At 35.7% G+C, this 11,197-nt stretch overlaps 1 long non-coding RNA gene across 1 annotated transcript; it reads left to right on the plus strand.

The window, feature by feature from the left end:
• Positions 1 to 1,824: 1,824 nt before the first annotated feature.
• LOC128542537 (uncharacterized) lies at positions 1,825 to 10,514 on the plus strand. Its single transcript, XR_008365664.1, has 3 exons — positions 1,825 to 1,896; positions 5,253 to 5,388; positions 8,645 to 10,514. It is a non-coding gene; the product is annotated as an uncharacterized LOC128542537 (long non-coding RNA).
• The last annotated feature ends 683 nt before the right edge of the window (positions 10,515 to 11,197 follow it).

Here is an 11,197-nt window from a genome sequence, read left to right on the forward strand (position 1 = left end):
TTGTCTCTGTCCTATATAATCCAAATGTGGTCACCAGGTCTGGCATGCACATGCTTTTAAGGGGCTATGTAATGAAAACCTGCTAAACAAAAAATGGCTACATATATTAGATATAATACCTAGAATAAACAATTGCACTACTCACCATAATTCTTGACACACTTGTTACAAAATGTGTAAAATTCTAACTCACTTACTCACTCACTTATTCATTGTCTATACGACTTTATCCTGTGTACAGGGTCGCGGGGGGCCTGGAGGAAATTTCAGGAAACCTAGGGCACGAGGTAGAGTACACCCTGGACAGGGTACCAATCCATCACATTTATAAGGGGTGGCCAAAACCTGAAGGGCAAAGGGGAACTATTTTTTTAGATACTGCAACTTTTTTTTCTGCCTCTGCAGGAAAATCCCAAGCAGCTTTCTTTAGGTTTTTGTCAGAAGCAAGGTTTATTTATTTAATACATTGCATTACCTACAAAGATGTGAAAACCAGTGTACTGGTTTGTTTTTCAGGAAATGCAATGATTTAAAATTAAATCAAAAACTTTAACAAAGACTTTTTTTAAATTTTCTATTTAAAAGACCAGGACCTTTGCACAACCCCCACATCTAAATATAAACATACCTTTCAAATTCATCCAATAATTAAAATGAGAACTGAGCAGAATGGGCAGGACTCGTATACAAACTTGCTTGTGGACATTGTTCTCTTCACTCCTTTTTTGTGTGTTTAAGCCAGGACTGAATGCAGGTGCAACTGCAGGAGTTTCTCCTACATGCACAAATCTCTTCTGTTCACTAATGGCCTTCAATTCCTTGGTTTTACACTTGGGATACAACTTCACAAATACTCAATGATACCATTGAAGGTATACATTTTCAAATGTTTTATGTGGTTCATTCTACTTTCATTCAGTAAGTTCACATACTGTATATTATCTGTTTTTTATTTATTTATTTGCAATGCTCATTCTTTTGAGTTATATGTCATTCTTGAGTTTAGTTGTCTTATACTCTCTGGTTCCCAGCCTGTCTCGAAGGAAAATAAACATAAGTTAATAAATAGCCTCTGATATTTAGTACTTGAAGACACTGAAGTGTAATTTCCTCGAAAAGGCTTAGAGGTCTGATTAATTTAATTTAGGCAGTTCCTCTTTTCAAAGCCTAGATGGTGCAAAACTACAAGAAATGTCAACATACAGCGAGTTCCCAGTTTTTCTGCTTAGTCTCTCAAATATCTCTCATTGTCTGTAATATTTATTTACTATATTAATGTTTGGTTTCCTTAATGAAGGATGCCACAAATTATAGATTAGCCTCTAAGTGACGCCATGACGCTGACCTGGATAAGATTCAAAATTGAAAAAAAATATTTGTCACATATATAGTTGTACTGTACATTAGTAGTGAAATGCAATTGCAAAAAACTCCAGACTATTCAGATTTTTTTTTAAATGAGAAGACTAAAAGAAGAAGTATGTACAAAATAAAAATAAGACTATGATATAAATAATATACAATATAATATAGATTAAATATAAATTATACAGAATTATGTTGTAATATGTGATACTATATATTCCAGAACTTCAAGTTTATTTATAAATAAACGATTTTAAACCAGGGCCTACAATCCCATCATTTATATAATGCATCGCTTCAAATTGTTATACCCATGAATGAATCAGTGAATGTACCTTTACAGCTGTCAAAGGTTCGTAAATGACGCCTCTGCTATCCAATCGAAAGACTTATTGTGAGACCTGATAACCAATCATAGCGCGTAAGGTGGGATTTATCGGAAAACGGATAGGAAAGCTAGTAAATAACAGCTAATATGGCTTCTATTAATTGCTATGGATATTCCCGTGGATTCACTGCACTGCAATACGGGTAATATTGTCGATTTGCATTTTATTCCAGAGTAAGCGGTTAATTTATTGGACTGTTCTTAGAAATCCGAAACGCTTGCAAATGACTGCTTTGAGCATGTGAGAAAAGTACAGCCCAGTTAGCAAAGTAGTTTTGTTAAGTTACTGTAGCTAGCAAATAAAGCCCTGAAAATTAATTGAGTTGAGTTGACGTTAAATGATTATGCAAACTTCTGACGAATCATATTTAACCAAGCTGATGCATAAACTCAACGGGGTGCACAGAAGAAGGTGTCAAGGCTTCCCAGCCTGTAGTTTGACCAAAAGATTCAATTCAATAAGATTTATTTAAGAACTTGTTGCACTGACATCTAGTGGACAAATCTTATATTGCTGTCATAATGTTGAAATTGCTATTATGTAGTCAAAAAGTGTGACTGAATACCCAGGGCATCAGTGGTGCGAGAGTTCTTGTAAGCCTGGAATGAAAATTGTGAGATATGGATCAAGAAAGAAAGCAGGCCCAATGAAACTTATGCTTATGCGTAGTACCAAGTATTCTGTGCTATGCCGGCTAGGGGTATAGAAGTAAACAATATGCTGATTGGAGCCTTTTTTTTTAAGAAGAAGAACTTCTGTATTCACAAAAGCATTTTTTAATAATAGAAAAACTTTATTTCAAATCTTTCTAAATGCTTGCATTTCTAAACGCAGCTATTCAGCACTCCACAAATCCCAAAGCTGTAACAATTTTCTGTAACATTTCGTTCTTTACTATCAGTAATAAAATAAAATGTTACATTTTCAATAAACAGACCTGTAACATGTCTAAATACACAAATTTTGGCTATATTTCCAGTAATGGAAATATTACAGTGCAGCTAAGGAGATATGATAAACAGAATGAGCAACTTACCTCTCATATCTTCTGATCCGAGTCATTCATTCCTTTATCACGTGACCCCCAGTATTACAGTGCAATACTCGGACTAAAAGACTTATGAAATGAACCCTTCAAATCTGTTTCTTGTGTAATGCACTACATAGGGTCTATGGGAGTCACGTGACAAAAGACCAAATGATTTGGACATAAAGACCCATGAGATGAACCGATCATTTCTGTTTTGTGAACATAACCTACAGAGGTTTTGCGATGCTTTGCGCATGCGTGCCCGGTAGAAAAATGAACGAATCACTCTCAAAGTCTACTTGTTCTTTTGAGTTATGTTAAAGACTAGTTTAAAAACAAAAAAACACGAATCGTTCATGAATGACCCATCACTACTCTGTACATGCTTTGGAGCTTGTGAACTTCTCCAAAATATGGGAAGATATGCGTCTTTCTGTTTCACCAAATCTTTGTAAACAATTCTGTGTTTTTTTTCTCTGAAATCTAAAATGTACATTTGTCATTATAATGAGAATGCACTGCACCTTTAGTACAGTATTGCTGCAGTTTATTTTTTGCAAAAAAACTGCCAAGGTATTCTCAGTCACCTAAGCAGCAGTTGTTTTCACCATCAACCACATTTTCCAACCACATTAAGGGGTGTAATTTTTACACATCTAAATGTAGATGTCTCCTTAAGTCACCGTTCTTATTGAACCACAGTCAGTTGAGCTTCTGCATTAATGAAGTATCTTTTTTTCATTTGTCACCGATCTACAGTATATATTTGCTTGGGCATACCATAGTAATCATCTGCAAAGTTACAGGTCTGCATCAAGCAAAGAATGCAACTCAGAAGATTGCTACAATTTCTGGAATTGGGTTAAGAACTCTCCAATGCGTTCTAAAACCTGGAAGGATAGTGCTGAACCATCATCTTAAAAAAGTAATGGTTAACCAAACAAAAAACATGGCCAGGTCCCGAGAACGAACTGAAAACGAAAGCAAAAAACTTGCGAAATGAGATCCAAAAATACACAGGGAAACTCCATGTATGGATCAGCAGCTATGAAAACAAACACTATTATCAGCAAATGACATGACTGCTCAGCACAGTTCATTAAAGGCCTCCTTTCAGTGTGGAGACCTCTTCTCTTTTTATTTATTTTAATTGTGTGTGTGCGCGCCTGTGTTTGTTTGTCCATGTGTGTGTGCCTGTGTGTTTATGTGTGTGTCTGTATTTGTTTGTCTGTGTGGGTGGGTGTGTGTGTGTGTGTGGTTGTTGGTATGGGTGAGTGTGTCAGTCACTGGGCTTATGCAAGTCATCTCTCAAGCACGAACCCTGTCTGAGGGTCATAATAAAAGTAAATAAATATTTTTTTCCTTTTTTTATGTTTGTACATGTATGTAAATGCATTAACAACTTACTTTAAAAAGCAGCACAAAATTCATTTTCCCAGGGTGCCAAATGTTTTGTTTAAGCCAGTCGTATAGCATTTAGGTAGATCATACAGCACTTCCTTTTATGTGAGGTTGACACCTGACTCCAGATGTGTGAAAAGGTGCAAAACCACGGATGTACACAAAAAAAAAATGCTGTAACAAAAGTAATTTATGTCCAAGACACAACACCTCACCAAAAACATAATCTTAAGTCATAGGTTTTATTTTGACACATTTTAAGAAATGTTCCATTATTAGGTAGCTCGTTAAAACATTGACTCAGACTCGGTGGTACGTAGATGTCGGGTAGTGGTGGGAGGTTTACAGCTAGAAAGCAAAGAAAAAACTATGGGGATTTTTATGTTCTCTTTCTACCATGGTGAAGGTAAAATACAAAGGCAGCTAACTTATTTTGCTTTATGCAAAAACATTTTGTATAGCTGCACCACATAGAGCTGTGGTTTCTGAACATCTTTTTTATTTTTTTTCTATTGCATAGTTTTTTTTTATGTGCAGAACCAGGAGGTAACATTTGGTATGAAATGAGTGTTTAATCTACAATACAGATTCAATCTTCAGATCAAGATTAAAGAATGTCAATTCAAATTCAAAATTGTTGTTCAATCATTTCACGCTGGACTTTTCATTCATTGGAACTTGGTGCTTTCTTAGTATGACTAAGTAAGTCTATCATGCAATTTGTCTGTATTGATCATCTGATGGTAAAAAGAAAAAGGTTCACAAAAGTTTTGTAATGTAATGTTTGTTCTGAGAAAAAAAAGACCACTGGCTCTCAAGTCATGATTAGCACATGTTAATTACATTAATTTGTGTGTTAAGAGATATTTAAGCTGTAAAATACAAATGGGTGACTTCACTCATTAGTGATATTGGGTCAGAGAGTAGCCGTCAATATTTGAATATGATGGTGTCAGAATAGGAAAAACCCGGCTGAAGTTGCTTTCTAACAAAGCTGGACATTTAAATTTATGTTCATGAACATACCAGGGTATGAAGTCAAATAAATGTTTGTTCCTTTTCTGCAGGAGATATGAGGAGGACATTTACTGGAGGATAGCTGAGGAGAAGTGCCCGTACTTGGAGGTACAGCGGCCCAGACTTGCTCCCCCAGTGTTCATAAAGGACCTCAGGATACCTAACCCACCCCACCCGCTGCTACTGGTAAGGGTAAAGTTGCACTGTGCCTTAAGTTTAAAAAATAGATAATGTAAGATAACTGCTTTAAAAACACATTATGTAATGGATCTTTTTTTTAATTAGGTCACATACTTACCTACTTGCTTATCAGTGCCCTGTGGCCATGGCTATGTATTCTTAGTCTAAGCACCAAGAATGTACACATTTTTTTGCGTGACAGTTGCAGCTGTGGTTTTTTTTAAGCATGCATTTCTTTATTTTTTTTTGTACATCATAAGCCCTTGCAATAGGCAAAACACCAAGAAAGCTATGCAACTAACATGGTTCTAAGCTGTTGCCCTAGATGCATTTCAGATTCATTTTGTGGGGAGCCACGGACATAAACATACTAAATACACCTACTTAAGTGGCTCACAAGACTACTACTTCTTACTTCCAGCTTTGCATACTAGCATATTTTGCTTTAGCATTACATACATTTTAGAGCCTTGCTGTACTGTTCAGTTCATTTTCTTATTTGCATTTTTGCATCTAGCAATTTCCATTGCAGGTGTAGGTACCTCTAAGTCTATTGAATTGGTAAAGCCTTTTTTTCTTCGCTTTACATTAAAGATATTGTTTCTAAGTATAAAAGATGAATGTGAGTCAATACATATCATGATATAGTTAGATCTGTTTTAACACATGTTCAGCATCTATTAGATGTGTTAAAAAGCTCACAAAATTTTGTTTAAACACATTTATTTTACAAATGCTGAGAAATTTTTAAAAATGACTGAAAGGTTGTTTCTTCCTGTCCAACTGAGCTGTTCGACTGATTTTTGAGACTGGTAACTCTAAATGAACTTCTCCTCTGGAGCAGAGGTAAGTTTTGGTCTTTCGTTTCTCGGATGGTCAGCATGAGAGCCATCAGAGAGACTTTCATGTCTTAAAATAACAACCGACTGTTGTTGTTAATTAATTAACTAATGCCATATGTGTTATTTCATAGTTTTGAAATTTGTATGTTAACACTCTGGTGTAGTGGTTAGCACTGTGGCCTCGAATCTCCAGGGTCAGGGGTTTGATTTCTGCATCGGGTCTGTGTGTGTGGCATTTGCATGTTCTCCCCATACTTGGTGAGTTTCCTCCGGGTACTATGGTTTCCACTCACAGTCCAAAGACCAGCAGATTGGATTAATCGCTGTTTTCAAGTTTGCCTCTCAAACCTTTTTAATTTATTTTACAGAGTGTAAAACTTAGGAAATTTTACTTCCTTTTACAGATGGGGAAGTTTAAAAAAAAAGTATCCTTAAATTTTGAAACAATTAATGACGTTTTTCTTTATCCCCAGTTTTATCCCTGTACTTTTACTGTTTTTTTACAAAAACATTTGCAGAAATCCGGTACATCTGCATTGCAACAAATGTCTTGTATTTAATAAAGTAACTGAGAAGTCACTGGACACTTTTTACGCCATAACAATAACAAATGTTAAGTGATCTTTTACCTAACACCACTATCTAATTGGTCCTTTTTTAACACGTTAGCCTGGAATATGTTTTGTGGTGACTGGTGTAGGCTTGGGCGATATCCATTTTATGCTAACACTTTTATTTGCTCTGAGTGCACAGAGAAACCAGAGCACTCAAGTCCACAACATATCTACTATACCAAGACCTGCAATTGAACAGATTACACTGAACTATCAGACAGAAGCATAACCCCAACTCAATGGTTTATTTACACACACACACACACACACACACACACACACACACACAGGTCTAATCACAACTGTAAAAATTGGAATAAATACAGTGGTCCCTATTGGCCTCCACTGTCCCCAGTTGGACTGTAGAGGTTCCTGGATGGACAAGTCTGAAAACATGATTTCTAAATTCCATAATTTTCCCAGGATTTTTATGACCATACTCCCTGTTTTAAACAATGCACATTACACAGAGAGAGGAGCTTTCAGCTCATCCTTCTCGCTGTCAAGAAACTCCCCAATTCCCTGTTTAAGAGGTCTTATTAAACGAGTCATTAGCAAATCTATTTTTACTCTGTTATGGATCCACGTCACTCCGTAACACATTTGCAAAATTTCCGCCCACGTTCTACGTCGCAAACAACTTGCCCGCCCACGTTCTATGTCACGAACTAATTGCCCGCCATCTTACAATTAACGTTACCACACTCTTGTTAATGTGACCGAGCATTCATGCCAGGTTCGCTCAAACACTTTGTAATAGTTTGTAAATATTGTTTATATCTTTGTATATTTGTTTATATGTTTGTATCTTTTTGGAATACGAGCCCAGCTTGTCGTTACACGGTAAAACCGACGCCATCTTTTCTATGTATTGATGGGTCTCCAGAGCCGTCGTTCAGTTATGGTCATGGGCGTTTCGTTTTCCGATACACGCTGTAGCAGTAGACCAGTCATAAATCACCGCGCCATCTGACCAATCACAGCAGTAAGGGCTCCCGGAAAGGAGGGGTTTAGACAGACTGAATCTTCGAACTGCTTTACACGAGTCGTTTACGAATCATATAGAAATGGGGTAAAATTAAATCTATTTTTAGAGAAAACTGAAGTGTTTTTTGACCTTGCATACATGTAAACCTGTTTTAAGAGACTCATTAAGCAATATTAGCAACCTTTAAAATGGCATAATAGGACCTCTTTAAGCATTGCTCAACTGCTTTCTAAACAGCTGAGGGTAAGTTAACAGTCTGTGCCTGTGAGATATAAACTACTGGACAAGAAAGCAAATTTAACAGATGTATTTACTTTAATGGATGTAAAGAACTGTTTAACTGTGAGCAGTAAAGGTTGTTTCAGATTGTTTTCAGAAGCCACAAAGCTATAAATTAGATTTATTACCTGTATTTATTTGTTTAAAGTGTTTTGGAAATTCAACTTAAATATTAAGAAGCAATTTGATAAATCTGATGGAATAAACCACTTCAGGTGTAGGGAATGTTTCATTTCTAGTGTGTTTTATGATATTCTGTTTGCATGAGAACAAAGTGTTTTTCTTTCTTTTACATCGACACGATGCACTTTCAATAAACACATTGCATAGTAGTTTATGTTAGGGGTCGTAAAACTGTTAAATGCTTGTAAATGCAGAGTAAATTCTTCACCTTATCTTTTATAAACATTCCAGGACAGATGTAAACACACCTGCAGCCACCTTATTGGTTTTTTGTGTGTGTGCGCGCATATACTTCTGTCTCCCACAATAATCTTTGAACGTCTCACTGAGCACTGACTTGTGTGTGTTTCATTGAGGGGGTCCCTGGATCCAGGCGGGATAAGCAGAATACAGGCTGAGCACTGAGTAGACAAAAGGGGGTCTACCAAAGTTCAAGGTCAGACTGTTACTCAAAAATTAAAAAATTAAAAGTATGAGGTAATGACAGTATTCCAGCTTCATGTAATCATGCGTAAAAGTCTCATAAAAGCCAATTTTTTGGATGTTTTAATTATGGCTGGCAGGTGGCATATTTCTGAAGCTTGTGACTTAAACCTCTTGTTTGTGACAAGGATTTTTTTAAAATACCCATTTATGCAAGAACGGGGCTACATATGAGGTTTTGTTTCTTCTGCTTTCTTGAGAAATTCTGTGGTGGGTCATGAATCTGTCACTATATATCTGCTGTCCTTTTTGTACTTCCTAATAAACAGTGGTACAGACAGTCCTATGACACAAAGTTTGGTTGTAAACATGAAGTTTAAATTCCAGCTTTGACGCGTCTTTTCCGTAGGTCAAGGACCTCCATGCTACATCAGTTACTTTGAAGTCTTGGTACATTTACAGATACATCCAAATAAATGCGCAACAAATATAAGCAGGAAGTGGGACAAACTGATCTGATGTTTCTATATATATACTGTGTGTGTGGGTGCGTGTGTACATATGTATATATACACACACAAAATTTCAAATCTGTCACTTTTAATTCAGATTAATTCTTGAGAGGTTACAGCTCTCATAAGCTGAGATGTTTTATCTCTTACCCAACTGTCCTTTTTTTAATGAGAAGTGCAGCATTCTTTTTAACCAGCAGATATGTTCTGCAGATCAGTAACCAAAAAGAGAACCCATGATAACAGTCCACTAAACTGTATGTCTTCTTTTAAAAAAAGGAAAACAATTCAAGATGTATATGGCTCTAATTTAGACTGGGTCATCTTTTAATAATTCTTAAGGATCATAATTTCATATGAAATCTGTATGTATGTGTGCATTACACATACTATGACTCATACAAGAGAGGAGGGTGTTATACTCAGTGTAGAGGAAGTAACTTTCTGTAATTATTTACAAGAAAAGGGGAATCTGTCAGGGTTTACTATGTAAAGAGAGTATGCAATTTTCCATCCGTCTCAAATAATCATTCCTCGTTAACTTCTGGGGACTTCTGGGGTCTAGGATAATACAGTGGTTAAGGCATTGGACTACGGTTTGGAAGATCCCAGGTTCAACCCCCATGACCATCAAGTAATCCCTGTTAGGGGTTTGAGCAAGGCCTTTGACCCTCAACTGCTCACATGTATAATAAAACACAAAAATGTTAGTCGCATCAAGGGCATCTCTCAAATGCCTTAATGTAATGTAACTTTGCATCTCTTTGCTACCTTAAATGGGAATCAAAGGAGTCGAGAACAAACATGTACCAAATATAAGTTTTAGCAAATACAAGCTTTAGTCATTTTACTTCAAACATTTTCCAGTTGTACATTACAGTATTACAAGGATTGTAAGGCTTGTACACTCATGATTTTCCCTGAACAGTTATTAACTGTTTAAATTTGTGCTAAATGATTTACCGTTTTAAAACCAATAGCCTGAAAAACAGAGGAAAAGGAGCTCGCCAAGCTTAAGGATGGCATAATGATATTATTAGCTTTATAGTCAGGAAATGCTTTCCAGCAGCAGAAATTGTGGAATTTCAGCTAGATGAAAGATTTGTACGTGATTCCTTAGTACACAGTATTTTTTAGTACACAGTAAAATATATACCCCTTTGTAATGTCCATTTAATTGAGATGTTTCCTTGTGATTTGCTGCTTGTTGTGTTTGAGGTTATCTGAATGTTGTACAGTGGAGGAGAGCATATTTTAACAGCATAATTTATCACTTTGAAATTATCATTATTTGATCTAAGTTAATTTGCGTAGAGCGTGATCTTCTGTTCAGAAAATTCATGGCAAACCTTACGTCCACCTCCTGATTGGGTAAGAGAAGACTTTTGATATTTTTGAGTAATAACACATGCTAGTTTACTCCAATATAAAACCTGTGGTGCAGGTCAGGTAACTTAATATAACTGGAGTACATATCTCAGAATAATAGCTGTGTAGGATTATAGTAAGATGATTAAATCATCAAATAACACAAGTCTGATGTACATTAAACATTTATATATTAAAATGTCTGAATATGATTCTCCTCAACGCCTGACTTCTTATATGTACATGTACTGTATGTTTATTAATTTTCTTATTAAATTTGCACATTCCTTTTTCATGATCCTTACAAAAGTAAGTGGTTTTTTTTTTATATAACTTAGTTACATTGCAACATTTTTTAAGAACCAAGACCTCCTTTAAATGTCAAATTTCCTTTTTGTATTTTATAATGATTTACATTTACTATATAGTAATTATTATTATTATTTTTTTTGCAATTTCTATATACACTATAGCTGTAAAAGCTACGTTCGTGCCTTAAACTTATCGCAAATTAAAAAAAAAAATTCTGTTAATATATGTCCTGGTTATCTGGACAAAAACCTCTGAGTATTTGGCTGCCATTTACCATCCCAAATGGTTTTAGGT

This window comes from Clarias gariepinus, chromosome 15 (genome assembly GCF_024256425.1).
Source record: "Clarias gariepinus isolate MV-2021 ecotype Netherlands chromosome 15, CGAR_prim_01v2, whole genome shotgun sequence".
NCBI lineage: Eukaryota > Metazoa > Chordata > Actinopteri > Siluriformes > Clariidae > Clarias > Clarias gariepinus.